The sequence below is a fragment of the Mastomys coucha genome, unplaced genomic scaffold, assembly GCF_008632895.1.
Source record: "Mastomys coucha isolate ucsf_1 unplaced genomic scaffold, UCSF_Mcou_1 pScaffold13, whole genome shotgun sequence".
Taxonomy (NCBI): Eukaryota; Metazoa; Chordata; class Mammalia; order Rodentia; family Muridae; genus Mastomys; species Mastomys coucha.
The window spans coordinates 64,526,420-64,553,768 of NW_022196895.1; the positions used below are offsets into that span (position 1 = coordinate 64,526,420).

The 27,349-nt window shown below is 41.3% G+C and overlaps 1 long non-coding RNA gene across 3 annotated transcripts in view; it reads left to right on the plus strand.

Annotated features, from left to right (window-relative positions):
* Window positions 1-808: 808 nt before the first annotated feature.
* LOC116087317 overlaps window positions 809-27,349 on the plus strand; it is a 43,786-nt gene continuing 17,245 nt past the window's right edge. For 2 of the 3 annotated variants that reach the window (XR_004117357.1, XR_004117358.1), the window contains exons 1-2: window positions 809-846; window positions 8,735-8,818. This is a non-coding gene — a long non-coding RNA (uncharacterized LOC116087317). Of the gene's footprint in view, window positions 847-8,734; window positions 8,819-10,157; window positions 10,229-27,349 lie in introns of those variants that run through there. The other variant, XR_004117359.1, reaches the window with a different exon arrangement.

Genomic DNA, 27,349 nt, shown 5'->3' on the forward strand with positions numbered 1-27,349 from the left:
AGTCAAACCCTCTCCCCCATTTCCCCACATCCTCCCAGATCCATCTCTCTTGTCTACCTAGCCAACTCTATGTCCTCTGAAAAGAAATCCAAAACTTCTGTATTGATTCCAGGTTGTGCTGCCCATATATTCTTGTACGCATGGCATTCTCCTGGGGTAGATCTTACCTACCAGTGGCAACACTATTAAAGAATACTGACTCTCCCTCCCTTAGCAACTGTATCCTGCCAATAGCTCCTTAGCTAGGGATGGGCTTTAGTGCCCACCTCCCCTCTCTATGCTGGAATCTGGCCTGGCTTGGGTTTGCAACAGGTCTCATGCATGGTGGTACAGTGTCTCTCTAGCGAGTCTATGAATTCAGTAAGTGTGGCTCTTCACAGAATATTTCAACCTGGATATAGGTTTGAATTTTCTATATATAGATCTTCTTGATTTTAGTAAAATGAACTTCATTGTTGAGCACTGCTAAATTTAGGGTAATTATTTTCTCAGGCTGCTTTCTCCTATCTGTGGGTGCTAGAGCACAGCTATCACCGCTCTGAAGTTGTCAGTTTTATTATTTTTTTTTTAAACTTCAGAACAGTCCTCTCTATGGAAGAAATTGTCTGGATCTTTCTGTGCCTACCACTCCCTGCTCCTGCATCTTGGTAATGTGATCATAACTCTTCACCATGAGTCAGGGTGGGGGGAGGTGTCACTGTTTAATGAGAACAAGCCAGTGTCAAAGGCATAATGACCTGGGAAATTAACAAGATATTTTTTTTTATTTGCCTATTGCAACAGAGAGAATATTCATTAATGAGGAATGTCTCAGAGAAGACAAAAATGGAGAAGAGTTTTCTAGAGGTGAGCAGAGATCCTTCACCATTCTTAGAGCATAGCCTAGAGGGATAGAGTGTTGCTTCTTCTATGAGCTTCTTCTATGAGTGAGTAGGTAGTTCTTTGATTGTTCCCACCAAATATGACAAGGTGCAGGCATTTCTCACCCACCTCTGTTTTCTGAAAGCTCTCTTCCAAACTCCAAGACATGAGAGCAAGCCTGCTGCTATGCCATCCTCAGAAGTGGTACCTTTATGCTTTATATCGCCAAGCTTCTAAGATTTAATAAATGTGACCACTGTTTGCCTTTTCAACTATACTTTCCCAGGAAAATAATATACGATGTACTCACAAGATCACTTTGGCATAAGTGAATAAATAAAAAAGAAGGTCATATATACCATTTTAAAGAATTGTTTCTATTATTTCTGTCTCTGTGTATGCTTCTGTATAGTGTTGTGTTATTTACATGGGAGTTCAGGTATTCTTGGAGGTGTTGGATTCCCTGAGGTTGAAGCCACCAACGGTGGGTACTAGGAGCCAAGCTCTGGTCCTTTGAAGGGCTGTATATGCTGTTAACTGCTGAGCCATCTCTCTAACTCCACATCCATCATTTTGAAAATTAGTCACTAGTGCTATATCTGTCAAGATATTGGTAGTCTCATTTGATAAGTTATCTTTAGAAAATGTCAATCATTCCAAAACTCTCACAGGAATATGTCTATATGAATCATAGAAGATAGTAACTAAAGATTTTTTTTCTCAATAATTCTTACAGGGACCTTAGTCTTCCACTTCTTAAGTCAGTGCCGTTAAAGAAGTCAGCCAAATCCAAAAGAAGCCAATAGGAGACACATATTAGTGTTTAAAGCTTATGATGAAGATCATGGAATATCCAGTCTTGTCATTGCAAGAAGATGGCTCTTTGAAGAAAAGAGGGGATTTGATTTGTAAAAACATCTAGCAATCAAAGGACCTAGGGAATAGAGATTATGCTGACACAGTAGATGAGGGTGTTGGTTGCTGTAGGTAGCATGTCCCTTCCCTTCAGGTAAACTCTTGGACATTGAATAAGTTCTATATAGCATGAAGTCTAAAACCCCAAACAGGTGTAGGGATTTCAAAGCAGAGACTGAAACCTTTGCTGTCAGCAGTCTGTGGAAAGAACCCTTGTTTCAATACTACTACGCAACCATCAGGGAGAAATTGTAGTAGGGGGAATCAGGGTTGCTGCCTCTTTGTGTGTTATCTTTTAGCTATCCTTTCCTTTCCCTGGCATTATGAAATATAAAATATAAAGAAAAGATGCACGTACATGATTAGAAGGCTAACGTCTAGATTATCTTTTTTATTAGAATTAGTGACCCAATAACATCTAAGTAATGCTGGAACGTGAATCTCTATTCGTTATAATCACACATTATTAATTTGCGCAAAGCATGTAAATTAATACGAGGTTTAACTTTTAGAAAAGCAGTGTGTTTGTCTCAAGAAAAAGCAGTATCCAGCTCTAAGCGGCTAAGGATGATTACAATATTCAGAGGGAAAGGAAGCATATACTCAAGATGTTGAAGAGCCGTTGCGGAACGTATCCATATCTGAATCCTCTAAGGTTGTGGGTTGGGATTTGTTGTTGTTGTTTTATATGTGAGAGCCTCATAATAAATCTCATTTGTGTACCACCAACTATCACATTCTAAGCAATGACTTTCAAATTGTGAGCAGATGGACCAGAGTCCAGTAATGGTATGTCTGTAGAAAGGACTTGTGAAATAATATTCCCCAACATTGGTGAGACAGAACATCTGATGTTCCCTGTACACAAAGAAAAATGTTTATCATGAGTTAAGGATTTAAACGTCTGGGACATTCACACACACACCCTTGTAAAGCTGCAGGAAGAATCCTGGCAATATGCTCACATGGTGGTGTGTGTATGTGTGTGTGTGTGTGTGTGTGTGTGTGTGTTTAATTTACAGCAGTAACAAAATTTGAAGCAATTGATTGGACTCATCATGTCTTTCCATCTGAGAAATACCTTTAACACACTTCCCTGTGTGTTGGACAGTTGGGATAGCCATTGTCATTATTTTGGAAGAGAAGGTTTAATTGAGAGTATATTTATGTCAGATTTTTGCTGGATATATTTATCCAGTTACTTTTGTACAAAGTGTAACTGTTTAAGCTGACTGTCTAAGTACCCGAATCAGTACCCTACACCTTCCCGTCATTCACTGTGTCAAGTCATCTACTCGTGGCACAAAGCTATAGGGCCACAAATCACAGTATAGTGTGAAGATAGTGTGAGCACCAATGCATGGTGCTCATTATGCACAGCCAGATGCTGTCCATGCAAGGTTCTTCCACTTGCAAGCTATACAAAAAAAATGTAAAAATAACACTCAGCTTTCATTAATAGCTAATCAGAGTAGAAATTATTCACCAGAAATAAACCCCAGGATTTATTTAACTCAACACAACTGTAATTGTATTACCTGCTTCTTAAGAGGGAGTTCCTTAAACTTATTAAATGCCTCTCTGTATGACTTAGGTTCTCTCTCCCTGCTCTCTCCACAAAGGGCATGAGACCCTTGCTTCTAGGAAGAGATTCTTTTCACCTGGTGCTGATATCTTTGAGCTGAGTGAGGGCTTGGACCTAGACTTGTGTGTGAAGGGGTAGCTGTTGATGGGTAACTTGTCCTGGTGTCTTTGGTTTTGAAACATGGAGATGCTGTTTCTGGAGATGCAAGATAACCCAAAAAGTATGCTCTATTGTGAGTACAGCAAGGTAGACAGTGTGGTTGAGCAGATGATCAGAGGAACAGGAAAAAAAAAAAAAACAGGAGGCAAACTCAAAGCAGTAAATCCTCAACTCCTTTCTCCTCATCTCCTTTCAGACTGCTTCTAGTATCCTTTTGGCATAGCCCATCAGAAAGCCCTGGCAAAGGAGTATAGTGTGGTGTGCATAGTTGTAACCCTCATGATGTTGGTATGGGCATCACGGGTGTTAGTAAAACATTTGTCTGGCTTTGGTCTCTGATTCCTCAGAAGGATACTCTAAACTCTCAATATCCTGAAAACTGAATGTGTTTGCTCTTCATGAGCCCTGTGGATTGTACACTGGTTTCGGCTAATAGATGACTCACAGGGGCATAGTTACCGTATCCTGTGTAGCTTTGGTCCTGGAACCTCCAGTAAGGCCAGAAATACAGGCACACAAACAGAAAATCTGTGGTCAAATGTGGTGAGCCATACCTACTGTTGCCGCAACCTGAATCTTCGGTGTGTTTATTATATACAGCACGGGGAGGAAGGGTTAGCCAATCTAGGTAGGAGATATCAGTAGGCAAGCTGTCCCAGGCTGTAAACATCCATGACGATGAGGAAACTACAGTTGCTACTTTTTATACACACTGATAAATCCTCTATACACAATCCTCTTTTACTTGCATTTCAGTGTCTGACCCACATGGGGAATGGCTCTGCCAATTTCCTCCAGGACTGAGGCTTTCAAGTCCTTCACAGGGCTTGTCAATGCATGTTCAGTCAGGATTCTACTCACCAGAAAGACTAGTCAAATGATGAAAGATTCGGAGAGAGCCTTAAACCAGTATGATCTCTGGGTCGTAGGAGAAAAGAACTGGGGATTGAGTAAAATCAAATGGACAATTATTTAATCAGTCTAATAAAAACTTAGACTACCAAAGCTCATCCCTTCCTTTTTGGTGAACATACCAATATGCTAGGACAGTGATATATCTTGGTCTTTTAAAGTGTAATTTGTGTACCAACGTTTGATCTACCCTTGTGTACTTGATATAAATGTGTATTTTGCTGGTCTTTGGTAGAATGTTCTGTGTATATCTCTTTGGCACAGTGAGCATATAGAATGTTCAATTCTTTTTTTCCTGGTCTTCTGTCTGTTTGCTTATCACCCTTTAAAGTGAGGGTCCACATTTACCTATTACATGTCTACTTGAGGTTTCAGTCACCTATTTATTGAGTGTCTACTTCTGTCTTTCAGTCTGTCATTGTTTCATATGTTTGTGAACTCTGATGTTTGGTACATATATGTTAATTATTTTATCTCTTTGATGAATTAACCCTTTAATGATTATAATGTCATTTTTGTTTGTTTGTTTGTTTTCTGGCCTCTTCTAATAAATTCTAGCTTAATTATATTGGCTAAGACTGGTATCTGTTGTGACTTGAATGGGAAACCCTCCCCACAGGCTCATGTGTTCGAAATCTTGCTTTCCAAATGGTACGGCTATTGAGGAAGGTTGAGGAACCTCTAAGAGGTAGATCCTTGATGGAGACAAGGGGTCACTGGGGGCAGCCCATGGCACTTTACAGTCTGGCCCTACTTTCTGGTCTCTCTCTGCTTCCTGACTGTTGAAACAATGTGTCCAACCAGACTCATGCTCTTTCTTCTTCATCATGGCTTGTACCCCCTTGCAACCTTAAACTGGAATAAACATCTTTCCTATTACATTGTTCTGGTCATTTTATTGCAGCAATGCATAAAGTAACTAAAGCATCTCTTTTGGTACAATGAAAGCAGCATGCGTAAAGATATGCCAAGCATGATGTGTGTGTATAGGGGAGTATGCCTTACCAAAGAACACTTTGGTATTCTGGTGTATGATGGGTTGGAGCATGAAATCAGAAGGGTGAATAGGAACCAGACCACCAAAGGCACTACCTTTCATACCAAAGAGCTTGGATATTTTATCAAGGGATGCTTTTAAATATGAAGTTCAGATTTACATTTGACAGCTCTTTTACATTGAACCATGGAGAATGAAATGAAGGGGGATAAGATGAGAAAGAGGCAGGCAATTGATGTGTGTGCCAATGTATAGAGAGATAATGTGATCCTGAAATAGGGCCACGGTGGTGGTGTCTTCCCTCATGACTTCTTAAGTACAAGGCTGGATTCAGATCCAGAGATGTGATCTGTCATGTGAAACTAAAGAGAAAGACAACACAAAAACCATAAAACACAAAGCTTACACGTATGCTTGAATTCAGATTTACCCTTCAGATGTTTGTTTTCTAAAATTCTAAGTGAACTCTTTGATTCTGGGCTCTTTCCCTCCTCTGATGCCTCCAACTATCTGGTTAGCCTTCACATGGATTAGTGTGGCCTGTTAGTTTCAGTGCTGAGTCACAAGGTTGATAGATCATACCCTTAGACTTGAGCTTGCCAGAATCTATGGTATTCACTACAGTTATTATTGTAGCCTTCTTCTAGAGCAGTGGATCTCACTGTTCCTTATGCTGTGACCCTTTAATACAGTTCTTTATGTTATAGTGACCTCCAACCCACAAAATTCTTATTATTTTTTAAAGATTTCTTTATTCATTTAATGTTGTGAGTACACTGTTGCTGTTTTCAGACACACCAGAAGAGGGCATTGGATCCCATTATAGATGGTTTTAAACCACCATGTGCTTGCTGGGAACCGAACTCAGGACCTCTGGAAGAGCTCTTAACCACTGAGCCATCTCTCCAGCCCCACAAAATTATTTTAATTGCTACTTCAAAACTCTAAGGTTGCTACTGTTAGGAATTATAATGTAAATGTCTGTGTTTTCCAATGGTTTTAGGCGACCCCTGTGAAAGGATCTTTCAAACCACCAAAGGAGTCAAGACCCACAGGCTGAGAACCAGCGCTGTGGATTATAAATGCACATGTCTTTAAGCCAAGCCCAGGATACAAAGCTACAGAGGCAGAGCACCTGGCATTAGGTGTTCTACTGATTTGGAGCTAGGTTGTCTGAGTTTATAGTTTAGCTTTGCACATATGACTATTGAGATATTGAACAAGAGAGAAGCAAACAACAGCCACAATAAAACTTCTCTGTGCTTGAGATTCTCCATCTGAAAAATAGGATAAGCAACAGTATTTGCCATCCGATTCCTTCTAAGGACTAGAAGCAATGAGCACCATGCTTGGCACAGAATAATTTCTGAATAAATAGTAGCTCAGTATTCAGTCCTCATACTCTTCTCCAGTCTACAACTCTGCCAGTTCTAGGCTCTATGTTACTTTTGCCACATGGATGACTTGAATATTTATCTCCAGCCCTGATTCTCTTCTATATTCCCAAACTGAATGGCTAACTGTTTCTGTAAAAGCTGTCTATTTCAGTTGGCCTAGGACATCCCATAACCAGAGCTAATAACATGAGAAAAGGATGATGGGACAGGATCTTACTTCTCATCTGGCTTTACTGCTTATGTGAATGTAGCCATCTTGGTTTTATAACTTGGATTCTTCACTCTGTGTTTCTACAGATGAAAGTGATTTTGCTTCATAAAATTCCAAGTAGACTCTTTGACCATGAACTCTTAAAGTTAAAGGTACAATACAAATAGAAGACGTGATTCTATTTTAATCTCTCTAGTAGACCCTGCATGCTTTGGCTCCTGGTGCTCTGAGTCCTAGACCAATGTGTTCTGTCTGTGAGCATTGACATACGTCAGAAAGAGCTTGAATTCCAGCTCCACCAACTGTCTAGCTAGGAAATCTACTTAATTTTGTTAAACAGATTGATGATTTTTAGGATCTAGTTGGTCAGGAATGACCAACAATCAGGCTGAGAGTGATTTAAAGAGTAAGAATATGTATCAATTTCAATACAACTCTTGCCAAGTGGACTCTCATTGTGGTTGCAAGGATGACTTTGAGTCTCCTTTATTGGTCCAAGATGACTGAAGCAAAATGTTGTCAGAAGATACAGAAGATGGGAAGCATGAGATGCAATTTCTTTGCCAAGAATAATTTTTTTCATTTTTTCATAAAACATAAGACATTCTAAGAAACTCCAACAAAAATTTCCTCAGTCTCTATTGGGTTCAGGTGGATTTCATGTTTATGCTTTAGCTGCAAGGTATCTTGGGAAATCTGCTCATGGCATTGGCAGATGCTATCAAGTAGTAGTTGCCCCCCCCCCTACATGTAGGAGTGGTGAGGGATGGGAGGGACAGTATCTTGAGAGAAGACACCCAACAATGTCTGTGAACAAAAACTAGCTGACAAGATTACAAACGCAATGGATGGATATATTATTTTCTTGCATGTATTTAAACTAAGCTTTAAGCTCACCAAATGCATCTATAGTGGTTAAAATATGCCAGGTATTGTTTTTTTATCAGTTGATTTTTTTTCTCTCAATCTGCTAAGGGAATTATTGCTATGATCTCATATTATAGATGAGGAAAGCAAGATATTAAGAGATTAAAAGCCGCTGCGAGTATATGACTATGAGTCACAGCCTGTTAATGGGTGAGGAGGGATTGAAATCTTACTCAAAAGATTATCGTATCAACTCTTCAATGTATTTCCAAATGTGTGTTTGAATATCATGTGACGCTAAGTGTGAATGCTGATTTACCATCCATTTCCTGATTCTACCACAAGAGTTCTTGAGCACTGGTGGGAGTGGGAATGTTAAAGAGTTGAACAGACCACTGGGTGGTGGTGGTGGTGGTGGTGGTGGTGGTGATGGTGGTGGTGGTGGTGGTGGAGATGGTATTGCAGGCCTTTAATCCCAGCACTGTGGAGGCAGATGCAGGAGGATCTCTGAGTTCAAGGCCAGCCTGGTCTTCAGAGTGAATTACACAACAGCCAGAGCTACACAGAGAAACCCTGTCTTGATGCCCCCATACCCCCATACACACAGAGACTAGAACAGAGCACTTCAGATTCCATCCCTCTCTTACCTATTTCTGGGGCTTTGTTTTATGCTCTGAGGAGTTTTGAAAGATTTTAGGAATCTGTTTGAGAATCTTCACCCCTGCTTGATTAGTTTTGGCTTTTAATATGGACACTCAAAGGTGATTTTTTTTCCAACTGCTGACTTGAAAGCCCAGGCCAACAGCAAGTAACTATTTTCTGCTTTTAAGGATGAATGGAAATAACACAGGAAGTAGACCAGAGGGCTCTGAGGGAGCTGTCTTCGAACATTTTCTCACTCTTGGAAGAGAAAGGTAGGTGCGTAGAAGGCGCTCTCCCATGACCTTGCGTTGTGATGAAAAGACTTTAAAAGAGGACATTAAAAAGCAAGGACTCATAGCACCTCAATAGCCTCTGACAAGAAGCAGGACATTGGTGGCTATAGACCTGACCTTATATGGCTTTGGCTTCAGAGTCCAAGATGACTGCTACAAAAACAAACCAGAAGACAGGAAGCCCAGAATCCAGAGTGATCTTTTGTACAATGTGAGTCTTTCTGAAAGAACTTTCTAAAAGTTCCCTCAGGTTCCATTGGGTGGGGTTGAGTTTCCCTGTTTATCTCTCAGTGTCTCAATTTCCTCTTCTGTAGAAAGGGCAGCATAATGATATCATCACCCTCAGAGAATTGGGTGGATAAATGGTCTGATGGTAAATAGTATCCTAGAAGCCTCCAATAAGCTTAAAGATAAAACAGGTGTTTATTATTATGTAACTCAATTTGGATGACCTTCCAGGAGGACAGGGCCTGTCATGACTTCTGCAACAGGAACCTAATGATGGAGAGGCCACAGGAGGATTGTTTTAGAGTGTCTCTTCGACTAAGAACATGCAGGAAGTGACCAAAGCATGTGTGACCCAAGCAGTGACTCAGGAAAGGGACAGAGAGGATGACCACAAGTTTCCTAGCTAGGCACACTGAAGACATAAAAACTAGGTCATATGTTCACACAATGAAGAGAAGCCCCCTCAAAAGGAGGAAAAAAAACCAGCCAATTATAACCTGGCATGAAGGAGATCAGGAAAACATCCTCCTTAACTGACAGTCAGCCAAGAAGAACACATAAGCTCATCAAGCCCAAATTGTCAAGATGGGGGGGAGGAGGGAGGCTAACGAGTCTCAGCCAGGTAACTTAAAAATGAAGCACGTTTCTCGTCTTCAGACTAAGGAATGTTCTGGAGCAGGTCTTGGTAGAGTAGAGCTGGTGTTCCCTGTAGAGATGAAGCAGCTGTACCTTGATGACTCTTTGGATATTAGCAATTCACTTGCTAAATATAGGTGCATGCCAACAGGTCGTAAATAAGGGAGCCGGAGTGGGAAACACCACACAAAAGGTGAGTGGGTAAGAACAAAGACGTCGCCTTCTGCCAAGACAATTTTCACGTGCAGCTCTGAAGCATTTATCACGGAGTCATTTAAAAATCCTAGTGCCAAGTAAGAAGGAAAGTCTCATGCAGGAAACTGTCACACATCAGGGCCCTGGAAGTAAAGGGCTGCATGGATGGCTTCCAGCACTCCAGTCCATGGTGTGGAGTAAAAATACCTCACTGTGACATCAAAGATGTCATAATGGCCAAGCAGCCAAGCGCTGCTCAGCCTGCTGGGCTGGAGTTTCACTCACATTGCTTCTCTCACTGTTGAAGTTCCCTGTGCTGGGAGGGAAGTGGTAAGAAGCCTGCCACACCAATTTGGACTGGCCTAGCCCTCCATGAGTGTAACTGCATTTCCAAAACGAAGCCAAATACAAGTAGTGAGATATCCTTCCTGCTCTTCCTTTCAGCCCCAACCCAATCTGTTTAGACTTCCAGGATCCCGGTACTTATTCATTGTAATGAGTACTTGAAATTGGAGTTGGCTTTCCCCAAGGCAAACCAACCATATAAGCATAAGCCCATTCTAGTGAGACTTTGACTGCAGAGACACTGGCATGAGCAGATGGAAAAGTGTAAATGCTCACCCCCCCAAATTTAAGTAATTTGTGATGAGTGAATCTCATCCTGATCTCTCTCTCTCTCTCTCTCTCTCTCTCTCTCTCTCTCTCTCTCTCTCTCTCTCACACACACACACACACACACACATCCTTGGCATCCAACCCCTCAAGGACAGCATGTACTATCAAATTTGCCACCTATGATGTGGTTCTGAAATGGGCAAAGGATCTGCAGAGACAATTTCTAGAAACCTTATATAAGAATGCAGATTCAAGTCATTTGGAAAATCATGTTGATCTGCTGGCATAAGCCAGTGACTTGTTACTGAATTATATATTAAGCCAAAGTAAGGTTAGCTGGTAAGAAATCACCCAATTCGTTCTACAAGCCCTCTGTTAGTCATGGTGCCAGTAGTGCGGTTTAGAATCGCCACAGAGCCAGACATGGTGGTACAGGCTTTTTATCCCAGCACGTGGAGGGCAGAGGAAGATGGACAAAATCTCCGTGTGGCCATTTTGGTTTGCATGGTGAGCTCCTGGTCAGCCAGGGTGGCATAGTGAGACCCTGTCTCAAAACAACAGGACAACAACACATTTGACCAGAATGAGGGAGGCAATCCTCTAGACATGTCTGTGAGAAATTTCCTAGCTTAAGTTAATGGAGATGGGAAGATCGTCCTGTGTGGGCAGCATCATCCTGTAGGCTAGGGCATCCAGGATTGAATAAAAAGGAGAAGAGGAGATGAGCAACATTCCCAAGTGTGCATACATGTGCTCAGCTGCCTCCTCCTGCTCCTTCTGTTCTATAATAGATGACAGCCACAGACTGTGAGCCCAAAGAAATCCCCACTTCCTTAGGCAGCTTTATTTATTCCCCCAAAATGTAGCCAATAGCTAACACTGTCCTCCTATAATCCCAGTACTAGGGAGTCTGAGACAGGAGGAGCAAAGATTATTTGTAAGAGGGTGTAGTATAGAGGCAAAACAGTGAATTTCAGGGCAGCATGTGGTCTGTATTTAAGACCCCCAATTTAACAAGCAAACAAAGAAACAAACCACCCCTAACCTAAGCTTCTTTATGCCCATGTTCTGTGGCATGGTTACACTCCTCTTGTCAAGTACTGCTTATACACTTAATTACTGCACTGTATACGCCTTACCACTTGTGCCAGAGACCTTGATGAAAGGAACTTCCATTTTTCTCAGCACTATGGATAGCCACATGGCTCTTGACTACTTTCTGAGTAGAAGCTCCGTCAAACGTGCCTCGCTGGGCTTCATGGTTAAGCACCTCAGTACTGGGTCTGTTCTCTGGTGTTTGTGGAAGAAACCCAGTGTGTTGCAAAAAGTCAAAGAGCTTTGGACCTTTTTATTCCAGTTTTGCAACTGTCCATCATAGATAGAGATACAGAGCTGGTCGGCTGGCTACCACTGGAAGAAATGAATCCAAAGTGGGGCTATTGATTTTCTTGGTCTTGTAGAACCATACGTTTGTTTTTAATCTGCCTGCTATGAGAAGACTGTGGCTTCCATTTCCAGTATGTTTCTCTTGGCTCTACATTTGGAGTTACCCTTGAAACCAAAGGTAACCATTTTCCTCCCCCCTGGTCCCTTGTTTCTTTCTCACAGCGCTGTTTATCAGGTATGGGTTGCACAGATGGCCAATTCCACTCTCCAGGGAGTGTTCTTGAATCTTTGCTTTGATCCACAGAAAAACTTGATTTTATTGAGAGTCTAAGAAATGATCAACGTTAAGAGAGCTTATTTTTGTGCTTTTTATCGCTATGTAAAATTCATGTAAGATTTGATGAAATGCATATATTTTTCATTTTCTCAGAATATAAGAAAATTTGGAGTCTAAGTAGCATAGACTAAACACATACATACAAAGTGAAATTGCATCCTTGGCGAAGTCTTCAGCTAATGCTAGCCCCATACAATTTACTCTGCTAAGACTCAGGGACAGGACTCTTTGCAGGAGATTTTGTTTTCGTTTTTTGTCTTTCAAATGCCACCCTGTAGTAGTTACTAACGGAAACAGTGAGTTGAGTTACTAAGCCAGGAAGCTTCTTAGTGTTTCTCAATCTCTGATATGGCAGGAAGAGAAGCAGGACAGAGAAGAGCAGCCCTGAAGGATGTGTCTATGGAACTCTACTTGCATTCAGAACGCGATTGGACCAGTTCACCATCACTTGTGTTTCCCAGATGATGCTGGGGAGGAAGGTCACCTGGCCTTTGGGGAGCAGTTTTATTTCTTTGCTGGTGGGCTTAGTTAGCTTGTTTGCATGGAGACAAGGATGCAGGATTTTCAGCTGGTCTCGAACTGGCTGTGTTGCTAAGGAGGATTTTGCATTCCTGACCTTCTTTGCCTTTACTCACCCAGTGCTAGCATCCCGAGTCTGAACTCTTACACTCGGTGAATGCAGTGCTGGCCTTCAAGGTCTGGGCTCTGTACATCTAGGCTAATACTCTACTGACTGAGTTACATCCCCAGCCTGGAGAACACTATTAGAAAAAACTTACTATGGATGGCTAGGCTAGGATGAAGTAGAAAAGGTTAGCATTGTGTTAACAAACTAATTGATATCCATAAGCAGTAGAACACATGAATGCATCATGAGTCATACAATGGCCTTTATGTATGTATGTATGTATGTATGTATATATATACATATATATGTATATATACATATATGTGTATGTATACACACACACATATATGTATATATACATACATATATATATATACATATATATGGAAATGTTTTTAAGATCTATGTACAATTTCAAGAACGATGAGGCTGTGGTGTTGTATGTCTGTGTAATCCAGCACTTTGTGGTTAAGGCAGAAGGATGCTGAGTTTAAACACCTTCCAGTCTATCTTTTTTTTAATTTTAAATTTGCTTTTATTTTTATTTGATACTTAAATATTATATTTGCTTTCTTTATTGGATATTTTCTTTATTTACATTTCAAATGTTATGCCCTTTCCTTTTTCTCCCACTATGCCCCGAAACCCCCCATCCCATTCTCCCTCCCCCTGCTTCTATCACACCCTCAATTCTTCCACACTGGGGCATCTATTGAGCTTTCATAGGACCAAGAATCTCTTCTCCCATTGATGCATGACAAGGCCATCCTCTGCCTCCAGTCTATCTTATAAAACAAACAAAATGAAGCACAGTGAAAAAAAGAAACCTCTATGCCATCCTATGAATCCTAATGTAAGACCTCTCCAAATTGTTAGCTTTTCTTGTCTTATGAAGTTACTGCTACTTTATTTTCCTTCATATATGAGTATTTTGGTTATCTTATATATAAATTATTCATAAATAATGGTCCTAGTTTTCATTTCCATTTCATTTCAATTCCATTCCATTTGGTTATGGTGATGAAACACCATAACCAAAACAACTTTGGGAGGGAAGGCTTTATTTGGCTTACATATCTCAGTCCATTGAGGGAAGCTGGGCAGGAGCCTGAAGACAGGAGCTGATGCAGAGGCCATGGAGGTTGATGCTTACTGGCTTTCTCCCCATGGTTTGCTCGGCCTGTTTTCTTATAGAACCCAGGTCCACCAGCCCAGGGGTGGCCCATCCATATTGGGCTGGACCCTCCCATATTGGTCACTGATCAAGAAAATGCCCTATAGGAATGCCTACATTATGATCTCAAGGATACATTTTTTTTTCAATTGAAGCTCCTTCCTCTACGATGACTCTAGCTTGTGTCAAGTTGACATAAAATTAGCCAGCACAATAATCCATCACTTGATATTTAATAATTTAGAATACCAGGTTAATAAAGTCACATGGCATGTATGTTTTTCTTGTTGGTTGCTCAACACCACACATTTTAGATTCAGTTATGGCTATGTGTAGATGTACTGTATTCCATGATATGACTCATGATACATTCATGTGGTCTCGTGTTTAGGGATGTTGACTTGTTTTGCTCTACAGAACAATGAAGTTTGGGATACTATATATATATATATATAATATATATATACATATACTATATGTATATATATATACTATATATACACATATATACATATATATAGTATATATATATACTTATATGTATATATATATATATATATACACACACACACACATATATGTTTTGCAAATACATGTACACACAATGTTTATTTGGGAATATCTGATAGGCTCAGTCATTTTCAGTGTTTCTAGCTGATGCTCAAGAATATTCCAAAGTAGATGTAACATTTTGGCCTAAACCAGCAAGTGAAGGAATGTTCTATATAGTTATATTACACCTTCAAAACATTGACCTTGTTACACTTTAAAACATTTTTTTTCACCTTATGGAACTGTATACTGCCTCATGTGGCTTCATGGTACATTTCCCAAGGAATAAACATTTCCCCATTGGTTTAGTAGGTACTCATCTGCCCCTATCTGTGAAATGACTCTGTGTCTCCTGCCTATAGATTGTTTGTGTTGTATTTTTCTCATCAATGTACAGAACTTCGTTGTCTTTGATAACTAGAGACTGCAAACATCTCTCAGCTTGAGTCTTCATTCCTGACTTTATTTCTGGGTCTTCAGAAATGTGGAAGTTGATACAGTTGCACCTGTTTCTTTGTTTGTTTTAATAGTCTACTGAGTTTTAAAAGACTTCTTTCCTGTTCTGAGGCTTCCGAGTTTATTTTATAATGCTCCTTTCATGCCAGTGGTCTGTCTAGATAGTATGAGGGATATACTTGCCTTCCTCTCTCTTCTTGAGCCCTTTTTCCTTCCTTCCTCCCTTCCCTGCTCCCCTCTCCTCCTTCCTTCCCTCCCTCCCTCCCTCCCTCTGTCCCTCATTCCCTACTCTTCCTTCCTTCCATCCTTTCTTCCCTTCCTCCCCCTCCTTCCTTCCTTCCCTCCTTTCATACTTCCTTCCTTTTGCTTACTATCAAGTTGTTGGCCTATACTTCCTCTACACACTTGCAGTGTCAGCTACTCTGTGTAGCTGTACCTGATTGACTCAGAGCTGATTCTATTCCATGGACAATTTGTCTGACTCTGCACTATATTTAATTTATTTATTTATTCATGCTGGTTTTGTTGTAGTGTTTTTCTATTGTTGCTGTTGTTTTGTTGTTGATGTTTTGAATTTTTACTTTGTTATTGTCTGGGGACAAAGCCTTCTGTTGTCCATATTGGCCCCCAGCTCATCAGGTAGCTTAGGCTAGCCTTGAACTTCTCATCTGTCTGCCTCAGGTTCCGGAGTTCTGGGATTACAAGCATGTTCTGCCATGCCTAACACTGTACTATTATTAGCGATGACTTTTAGATTTGTCTTCAGCTGGAATCTGAATTCAACAGAGCTGCAACATGCTTTACTGAAGACATGATGTCCTGCTTCTGCCTTTCAGAGGGATGGAGATACATTGGGTGCTCTTATGACAGGGAGAGGGAATGAGGAGCAAAGTGGATGAACCATGAGGTCTCTGCACATTTGCATACTGTAGATCCTTCATCAGTGAGAACAATGACAGTCATTGTCCTCTTCAGTCCCTCCCCGCTTGTCTTGTTAGAGAGAAGGTCTTGCTCTTGGAGGCAGCTCTAGCTTACTCAAGTGGGTCTCTTTCTTTTAATGGAAGTGTTTCGGGGAAGCAACAACAACAATGGAACTGAAATTTCCAATGGAACTGATAGTTTCTTCCATGGTTCCCCAAAGATGTCTTCTTCAGAGTTATCTAAAGTTTATCAGCAAAATAACTTTGACTAAGTTAAATGGCGATGTGTCACACACCCAAAACGTGTGAAGCAATTTGAAAAAAAAAATATTTTAAATATGCCATGGATTTGTAAATTAATGCAGGGCTCACTGTGCTTGAATTTCCATTTCTAAACTGCTTCATTTGCATGCAAAGAGTGGGCAATTTTTGTGTGTGTGAAAATTTAGCCTTAAGAAATGAAAATCAAAAACTCAGCAACTTGAAAAGAGCTGTTAGGCATAGAAATTGTTTAATCGGTTCCCAGCAGGGCCAATGGCGTTGGCATTTTGAAATACCAGATTGGATTGGCATCCCAGGAAAAAAAGAAACAACCCTCACTCAGCTCAGAAAAAGTCGCCTAAAAAAGCCACCGTGTACAAAGTGGTGAGAGAAGATCGCCGAGATGTGATGGATGCCAGTGAACAAACCTGTGACGGAGAGAGAGCCGGAGTGTGAAATGAACAAATGTTAGATGTGATAACGCTCTGTCAGTGCTACCCGATCAGCCCCTCCAACAAATACAATGCCTGATGGAGTGATCAGGTACTTTAAGATGGCGTGGAAAGGGGGGTGTGGCTTCCACGCCTCATTCTAGCCTTCTCCATGGATTAAAGAAGGCACCTGTCCTTCTTTGGAGCAAGGTGGAGAGACCCAGTTACGAACATCATTCCAGGGTTTTTAAGACATGCCTCGAAAATAAGATGTTTAAATACAGCTTGACATTTTGTGTTCTTAGCACTAACCAGAATAACACATTTTTACCAGAGGTCAGTATTTTCCATATTTCTTTGCCTGCCTTGTTCCAAGTAGAAGCTAGGGTTAGGTCCACCTGACGATGATGAAATATGGTGATCAAGAACACTAATAACAGTAAACTCTTCATTTAGTTACCATATGCCTCTGCTGGGTGCCTGCTTTGTACAGGGCGCTATTCTGGGTACCAAGGTTATAAAAATAAATACGAACAAACTCTGAGCTGTCACAAAGCTTACAGTCTTTACAGCGAGTCTCTGTTTAGAGGACTCTACACCAGAATATGTCTTCTCCAGTTTCCTGGATTTGTCTTCAAAGACCAAATGACTACAAAATGACATGGCTCTGAGAAAAAGAGCAACACATTTCCTACTGGCTTCCTGTCCTTGAGACCCATGCTTTGTTCCACGATTGTCCATGGCCTCCACACTTCAGACTCCCTTTCTTCAGGGTAGGGATGAAGTTCTTGAATCTGGACAGGTTATTACTACAGGGTCGTCATGATGTAATCCTTATTCACGAGACAGCTGAAAAGAACATAATTCATAGGGTCCCCTGGACGCTAGTGCTGAATTCTTTATCCGTTGCTGAGTTGAACACTGAGCAGTTCAGGGACAAGAGGACAAAGCTGTTCAGAACAGTTGACTATGAGGCCAGCACTTTACTGTGGGTCCAAAATAAGCTGGACTCAGAGAATAGATGGGATGTGTCTCTACAGGGTGTGTGCTCAAAACAGATATGTAATAGAAAAAGACTAGATTTGATGAAAGCATGACCAAGATGGGTCATGTATAGAGTATCTTCTGAGTTGCCTTTTCTTTCTGCCTTTCTGAGTGGAGTTTTCTAATGAAGTGTAGAGGTTACATGCATAGTGCAGGCTGAACTTAAACTCAAACATGTGTTCTATTTGAACACTCAGCAACTTGAGTCTGATAATCTTATGGTGGCTATAAGACTTGGGTTTTTTTTGACATTTGTTTATTTAGTGTGTGTGAGTGTGCATGTGTGTGTGTGTGTAAATACATAAGAACATGTGTGTGCCATGGGACATGTTTGTAGAAGTCAGAGCTAGTTCCCTCCTTCCTCCATGTGATTAGACTCAGGTCATCAGGCTTGGCAGCAGACACATTTACTCTCAGAATCATCTTGCCAGCCCAGGAATTAGTTTTTTATATAGCCACAAATATGGGTCTCTATTTTAAATTTAGTCTTCAAAGAATCGGATTTCTTTTCCTTAGCCAGAAATTCAGACTGAAAATGATAACAGATAAATATATAGCAACTACTTTAAGATGAATATTCAATGCTGCAAAGGGCAGCGCTCGCTGTGAAACCCTTGCATGACTCCACCATGGAGCCAGGCAGCTACTCCCAAATGATGTGCTTCTTGGCAAACATCTCCATCAGTTATGAATGCTTCTGGCTTTGAAGAACAGGAAATCCAATCCATGGTAGCTAGCCAGCAAGCTAGCCATGTTACCTCTGAGCATGAGACCTTGTGGAGGCAAGCATGTCTAGACTAGGAGTTCAGGCACACAAGGAGCACAAATCATGACATAGCTAGGTCTCTCTGTCTTTAGTGTATTGGGCCTTTTATCTTTCTGCCTGTCATCTCATCTCTGTCAAAAAGCTACCTGTACTCCAGGAACCACATGCTCCGGTTCATGCTAGTATCCAAACAGAATCTAAGGACCTGAGGCTGGAAGTTGTATCTTCTCAAACTGTCTTTTCAGAGAGTAAAGTAAGCCTGAAGAAGTATCCTTTTTTACTGCACAGAGTTCAGAATGAAGCTCTTGGACCTGGACCTCTCTTATGTCACTACTATAAGTCATTAGGTCAGTCTTTTTTTTTTTTTCCTTGCTGGTACTTGCTGGAGGCCCACCTTCCCCAGATCCACGGCCATCTGCTTGCTGCCTGTATTCCTTGTAAGAACAGTATGGACAAAGGACCAGATTAGGAGTTGTGGGGTCTGTTACTGTCCAAATGCATCAAAGAGAGGAGTCCGGATCACATGAAACAAAGGCAGTGGTTCTGATTTTAGGCTGTGCAGGTGGAAGACCCCAGATGGATTCCAGGTCCACTGCTTCCCAACTATCTGAACTTTTGCAGGATTCTTACCTTCTTGCTTCAGAAGAGGATGTCTGAAACAATGCCGACTTTAATGTGTTGCCTTGAGAATTAAGGCACATAACTAACCTGAGCATCTGGTAATGGATTAGCAAGCAGGGGCTTCCTACTTATGGAAATGTACAGGTGAATGAATTTGTGTGTGTGTGTGTGTGTGTGTGTGTGTGTGTGTGTGTGTGTGTGTGTGTGTGTGTGGACATGGATGTGGAAACCTTGGGTTGATGCTGGGAATTTTCCTCAGTCATTCTTTCACATTATACTTTGAAGTACAGACTTCCCTGATGTGGTAGACTTGCTAAGCCATCTTCTGACTGCTAGGATTAACTTTTGGAAAATGTGTTGTTCTAAAAGTTAGAAGACCATGGTTTCAATGCTGGCTCTACCATGCAACGTTTGCTGTGGCCACTTTCCATTTGTGAGCTTCAGCTTCATCAATAGTTAAGGGGGTTGGGGCTGAGTGCTCTTCTGAATTCCATTTGGCCCTGACATCTGGTTTGCTGGTGAAGTTTGTGTGGTAAACAGCTAGTGAGAAGGGTCTTAGGGTATCTTCAGGGATGTCTCTTAGTCTTTGAAAATCCTAGTACTTACACTCCAGTCAGTATTTGCTATTGTGTATGTGAAGGTGGCCTGTGATGGAGGGGCCTGTGTCTTCCCTGGGATCCTAGGGAAGTGGCAGTTCCACTGTGTGACTCAGTGCAGCCACCAGAAGAAGTAAGCCATTGCTCTGCTGGAGAGATGACTGGAAGCTTCCTCCCACAGTGGCTCCATGCATGGGAAGACCTAGTGAGCTGCCTCCTGCTTCTTCTTAGGACCCAGTTGTACATTTGGAGCTCAGTGGTCCCTTCAGAGATGTTCTGAGTTAACTTTGCACTTGTTTAGTCTCAATAAAAACAAGGCAAATGCATAATTAGCATCTTAACAATAAATAAATTAGAACTCGAGATTGCTGTAACAATATACACTGTTAAAGGAAGAGCACTGTCTAAAAATAAAGGCAAAAGCATAAACACACTCCTTTTTCCCCCTCTTTGGAAATCAAAAACACAGCAATGATTTTTATGACAAAGGGGACTAATGCAAGGGACAAAAACTTGTATTCCCACCTAACAGTGGGAAGGTAGTTGTGTGCAGTTGGATGGGAAACAGTTGTACCCAAGACAATGAATTTGCTCTAAAAGCCTTGATTATTAGTTCCACTTAAAAAAAAAGGCAACTTCAGCAAGGATAAATGTAAAACGGATGTTAGTGATGCTTAATAGCTGTAACCTATAAAGCCAAGCAGGCATCTGCAAAATGCTGTTCCAATCAACAGAATTATTTCCTTCAGAAAAATGGTCACATGTCCCCCACCCCCCATGTTTTGTCCTGGAACAGCCTGAAAAAGGTCTTTCTTCCTGTGGGACACAGAGTTGTTCAAAAGCTTCGCCAAGTCTGTCATGTCCTAGAAAATTCTGAGTATCATTGCGGAATAATGAGCCTCAGACTTAACGTTTCCAATTTTCTGAGGCCTGGTGCAGTTAAGGAAAGTTTGGGGATAGTGAAGAGAGGCTTATTAAATCTACACTGAGACAAGATAGAACCCCTGTGACAGGAACCTGGTGACAGGAAGTAGCCCATTTTTCCAGTGTGGCCATCCACTCTTTGCATCTTGCAGACTGTTAGAACTCAAGGTGTTCCACACAGCCATACTAAGGTTCAGCACAGGACTGAGACAGTCTATTATTCTGTACTTCCAACATCTCTAAATTTTTTATGGCAATGTAGCTTGAGTATAGTTATCCTCAGAGACAAACCATAAATGTCCAAACATAATCACCCTCATTCATATTGTGTATTTATAGGAGAGTGACGATTTAGGATGCAGGTGTTAGAAGGATTGTAAAATTTGGAAAATTTTGTATATATGTGTGAATGTGTGTTTGTATATGCATTCACTAGCATGTACTTTAACTCTCCTATCTCTTTCTGAGGTGTATATGATGACATTTATCCTACCATGAGCTTAAACTTGTTCCTTTCTGTACCCTCTTCTCCTCGACCTCACTCTCTGGGTCCCAGGCTCCATGTTTGGAAGAACTTTGGAGAATTATTTAGTTAAGACCCATGGATGGATATTCTGTATATTCAGAATCTCTAAAGCTTGGAAAGAACAGGATCTGGGTGAAAAAGGGGAAAGGAATTTGTAATGGAGAAAAGAAGTTCCTTGGAGTCATAGCTGCTCTTCTACCATTGTGAAGAGAGATCATGACCATGGCAACTCTTATGAGGAAAAACATTTAACTGGGGGTTTACTTAGTTTCAGAAGTGAAGTCCACTATCAACATGATGGTAGGCATGCATGATGCTGGAGAAGTAGTTGAGAGCTGCATCCTGATATACATGGAGAGAGAGAGAGAGAGAGAGAGAGAGAGAGAGAGAGAGAGAGAGAGAGAGAGAGAGAGAGAGAGAGAGAGAGAGAAAGAGACTGGGTTTGTTGTGATGGGCTTTTGAAATCTCAAAGCCCATCTCCAGTGACAAACTTTCTCCAACAAGGATACATCCCCTAATCCTTCTAATCCTTTCAAATCATGCCACTTACTGCTGAGTAAGCATTCAAATACATGAATAACCTATGGAGGCCATTTTTATTCAAATCACCACACCTAGTAAAAAGTCAGAATAGAGACAAAGAAGAAGGCCAAGAGGACAGGGGAATGAGGAGGAGATACATGGACACAGGCAGAGCATACCCTGGGAAAAGATCTAACCAGATAGGGATCTGAAGGAATTAGAACTGCAGAGGGATCACATATCCACAGGGCTTTGCATTCACTCTCTGCATTTAGAAGCTGAACACAGAAACTCAGAGATGAAAAAGAGTACAAAGATTGAGAAGTCCAAGGCCTTCGTTGCAGAGGAAACAACAAGGTGGCATGCTTTTCCCAAGGGCTGCAGTAATGCAGAACAGAAGCCAGAGGAGATGAACACAGGATTCCCCACTCACCCCACGGGTAGTGAGGGGCCCCACACACTCAGCATGGATCTGGTTTCATACATGGACTTAGACTTTCATGTTCAGTGAAATTTCATTAGGAAACGATCACAGCATTAATCTAAATAAATAGATTAGTAATCTAAATGAATAGAGATAACCGGATATTTAAAATGAGTGAGAAAGAGACATGGAATGAGAACAAAGGCATGACATAGAGCAAGCATGCCCTAATTGCTGAGTGCTTTTTGGAGCCACACAGGGAGCTTAAAGAAATGCTGGGATGAACCTTCATGTCCTCCTACCATTATCAAAATCATTAAGTAAAGCTCTGGTATGGATCATTCTACAAAGTTCTTATGTGATTTTGATGCGCCATCAGTGGTATGTTAAGTGACTTAAGGCCAGTCACTTAATCTCTCTAAATCTTATTTGTTTCAAGTGTGAAAGGAGCTGATGACATTTGTTGTCCATGGTTTCTGTGTGATTGGATGAGATGATGGGTACATTCTATCAGATACCAAGCATTTGTCATTCATTACCTGTCTCCTTTATGAGACCTGCAATTATGGAGGTGATGCCTAATAACTCCCAGATAAAATTAAAGGGTGGTTTTTCAACATTTAAAATTAAAGGAGAAGGAAGAGTACATGAAAAAAAAGTGACTGTTAGTTCATAGTGTATAGGCCACCTCTTCAGTGTTCACGGTGGGTGTTCTGGAGGAGGAGGGTCTCCTGGCTGGTATTAGGTGGTGGTATCACATGCCGATGGAATGGTACAACAAACATGACCATAAATGGCACCAAGTCCCAAACAATTATTGACTTAAGTTTCTTTTTAGTGCTTCAGCTAAAGTCAAAGTTCGCTTGCTAATATTATTGCTTATGCAGTAGTCTTGGAGCTGTAATGGAATCTGACATTTGTTTCTGGTTCATTCTGTTCATGGTTGCCTTTTACTGATGGATAATGTGCTGATGACTATAGACCTCAGTTGGACCATAAGGAGAGCCATGCTGAAGAGGAAACTCTTAAATACACTTTGCAGGCATGCCAAGCATATAAGGTGCAAACCAGGATGCTGGACATTTCGGGTTTGGATTCTCAGGTTCTGGTTGTGGTTTATATGGGAGATTAAAATAGGAACATATTCTTCCTGGCTTCAGTTTTCTTAACCATACAGACAGATTTTCATCCAAATTAAGCATGTTGATTAGTTAAGTCAATCCTACAAGGAACCATGTGCTTCTATGATGTCCCTTCTTTTGGTGACATCTTCCCTTCTTAATTTTAAGACTGTCTCTTATCTGGGTGCTACAAACACGCAGGTATACTTTTTGAGTCATCTTTTGTAAATTTCATAACTGTTGATTGTGTGAAAGTTAGTACCTGTCTTAGGCAGGGTTTCTATTCCTGCACAAACATCATGACCAAGAAGCAAGTTGGTGAGGAAAGGGTTTATTTAGCTTACTTCCACATTGCTGTTGATTACCAGAGGAAGTCAGGACTGGAACACAAGCAGGTCAGGAAGCAGGAGCTGAAGCAGAGGCCATGGAGAGATGTTCCTTGCTGGCTTGCTTCCCCTGGCTTGCTCAGCCTGCTCTCATATAGAACCCAAGACTTCCAGCCCAGGGATGGCACCACTCACAAGGGGCCCTACCCCCTTGATCACTAATTGAGAAAATGCCCCATAGCTGGATCTCATGGGGGCACTTCCCCAATTGAAGCTCCCTTCTCTGTGATAACTCCAGCCTGTGACAAGTTGACACACAAAACCAGCCAGTACAGTACCTCTCCCTCTTTTTGGTCCTCTTGAGAAATCTGAAATACAGGACAGATTTGCTCCTAAAAAGTGGTACAGAACCGTTAGCTGATGTAAAATCTCATCGATTACTGGATCGGATGTAAAATGGGAGATAGTACTCTGCCTGTTGCATCATAGACCTAACTGTATGAGTTTGGGTCCATACAGCACAGGTGTGGATTAGTACATCAGTGATCCTGGGAAGATTTTTCTGTTATTCTCTGAGGTTGGGGGAGGCAGTAAAATGGTCAGAGTGCAGACAGAACTCAAGGGGAGGGGGAATTATAACCTTTTGCAAAGTCTTTCCTGATAGGCGTTGGTCCCTGAAAACTCACTATAGCAGTGCTTCTCAGCCTTCCTAACGCTGATACCCTTTAATACAGTGCCTTATCTTGTACTGACCCCCACCCATAAAATTGTTTTGTTGTTAGTTCATAACTGTAATGTGGCTACTGTTATGAATTGTAATGAAAATATCTGATATGTGACACCCGCACTTCATGAAAGCATCATTGGATTAAAAAGGGTCATGATCCACAGGTTGAGAACCCTTGGTTTAACGGCTCTTGAGAGTCATGTCTTCTCTGTTCTCCTGGATGGAAAACCTAATTGCTCTGATCCAACCACTGTCTGTACTTGCACCTTCATTGCTTCGTTGGGTGGTCACTTTGCACTCTCAGGCAAGGCTGTGGTCCACCTCCTTCTTCTCTTTCTGCAGTGCCTTCTCTTGTATCACTCTTCCTTTGGCACAGCTTTCTGTGTCCTGTGCCCTGGGTGAGAATGGTAATGAATCCAGAGAGCTGAATTGCAATTCAAATTCCACAGTCTTTTTCTCAATGTCATACCATTGACCTTTCTTGCAAGTTGCATAGTCTTTCTAATGTGGTGGTATCACCCTCAATAAAAAAGAAACCAAGACTCATAAGATGGTCTGTTGTCCCTTGGATAACTCTTCTGAAACTCAAAATTTTACATTATTCTGCACTGAAGAATGATTTTTGTTTTCCAGTACAGAAGAGCTTTGGGGAAGATTTCCCAGAGAGTCAACATACTTGGGTGAGCAGCCTTCCTTGCGGAAGGCTGGGGAAAAAATGCTGCCTATCCAGACCAAATACTTTTGGTTCCATGGGTTTGGGAGAATAGGATGAGCTAGGAGGTTAGTGAATGCTTGGATTGGATTTGATGCTAATGCAGGTGATGCTTGGATAACCCCATGAATGCCACGGAGGATCCTTAGGTCCAGAGTTACAGGTGGATCCATGGGTCAGTGAGATGTATTAGCCCAAAGGATTAATTATTTGGAAATCTATGCCAATAAATCTTCCTTTAAGGAAATAGAGAGTTTGGTTTTTTTTTTTGCCTCACTAATTGACTTATGTACTCAATTGAAAATATTTTCTGCGTATCAGCCAAGAGGCAGACCTTCAGGGCACCCAGAGCACAGTGGTAAGCCATCAGAAGGAGACCAGGTTTCCTGAAGCTGAGACTCTGGTAGGTCAACGTTGAAGAGAGAAGGAAGAATGAGCAAAAGACCTAGGTAGACTATTCCAAGTAGTGGCTGTAAAATTAGGAGGGAGTGCTTTTGATGAGACTACAGAAGAGTGATTGCAGAATGAGGGATAATACGCTAACATCTTCTCAGAATACCAAAAGAGAAGAATTTGCTAAAGTCTCTCTGAACTCTGCAGCTGTAACCAGGTTGCATCCTATCTGAATGAATGATGCACTCAACTATGACACGGCTCTACATCAGTACATATTGCTTGTTACAGTATGGACTCTTGCTGTCTTTAGGAAGACAAGTTTTAAAAACCTTGGCATGCTTTTTAAAAGGAGAACTTGAAAATGTATTCTTGTTTAAGAGTCAAAGCAGATCTGAGCATTGTCCAGATAGGTGAGGTGCTGTGAACAGGCAGGGGATCCCTGAATGGATGGATGTATCTGCCAGGATCAGTCATAGGTATTGCCGGACCCCTGAGGCAGCTTGCTACACAAAGAAAATCCAAAATGGCAGCAATAGTTCTGGTGGTGAGAAATGTAGAAAACAATCCTTAGAAATGATTCCTTTTTGTGAAGTCACAATAATACTAAGACACCAACCCTTTTGCTCTGGAGAATAATTATAAATGGCATTCCTACTATCCTTAGCCATGTGTAAAGTGCTTCCATGGGTGCTATTTTAGATGAGCTATGGGATGTGGGGACAGCTTAGCTCTGGTGGGGTCCTCAGGTCTCTTTTCTGAAGTGGCCCCATGGAAACTGGAGTCCCCATAGAACATCACAGTGTCCTGCCTTTAAATGATTCCATGCTCAGCAGTCTTAGAAATGAAAGAAGGAAAGGTTAGGGAGTCCTGACTCAGAATCCCCATTGTGAGAATGTCTGTTTCTCTGATAAATTTTAGAGTTCTCTAAATTCTATAATAAAAAGACGAGTTGTTTTATTATTTGGAAAAATTATTTAAAACAAATCATGGTTCTTCACCTTCTGAAATTCACCCAGATGATCAGACTAGCTGCCCAGCACAAGCTGACTGGTGGGATTGTCTGGGTAACATCAGTTTGGCTGAGGTTTGGAACCCAGAGATCTCCTAGGCGACCTGCTCAGTACAGACAGTGTGCAGAGAACTTGCTGGAAGCAGTGTCCTACTTCTCTAAAATAGACACTTGGAAATCTGTAGGCCTGCAGAGTGAAGCTGGCAATTCTAGTCTCTTTAGCAGAAATGAGGTAAATCTGAACATACTATTTCCTCTTTTAAACAGTTCAGTTTTCATTAATTAATATAAGCCCCTTTAAATTGTGGTGCATAAAATGGAGGAATATCCTACCAGCTATATCCACTAAATAGCGCTACTAGCTACTAATTTCTTTCTCAGAGTCTTTAAGATTGGAAATAGGTGGGTATTTATTCCCACGTTCATATGCAACCCACATTTAGACTTCTGAATTTTCTTTTCTAAAATGATGTCTTTTCAATCTGAATAACTAAACAGTGTCAACTCATTCTCATTTCTTATGTGAGTAGTGTTGGGGATGGAACCTAGGGTGTCACATGTTCTAATGCAGTCACTTACCACTGAGCTCTACCCCCAGCCCTCAGGAAACTTTCCAGCCATATCCACACTGAAAGGAACATTGCTCCAGCAGTTTCTGGGCAATTCTGGCAAGCCATGAGATCAAGTATGGTTCTCTGATTGAACAGGCATGGGACAGTCTAGGGACCTTCTGCAATGCTGGGTTCCCCAAATTAATTAGTGTTTTAAAAGAAGTGTAGACAGATGATGTATCATTCTTACCTTCAGACTTTCTGTCTCATCGCTCAAAAAGGATGACTTAGCTGGGTATAATAGTATCAGTGTACTACTTAGTCCTCCTCAAATTGCCACAGTCATTGCTTCTTTTGTTGTTGTTGCTGTTGTGGTGTGTGTGTGTGTGTGTGTGTGTGTGTGGGTGTGTGTGGGTGTGAATTCTG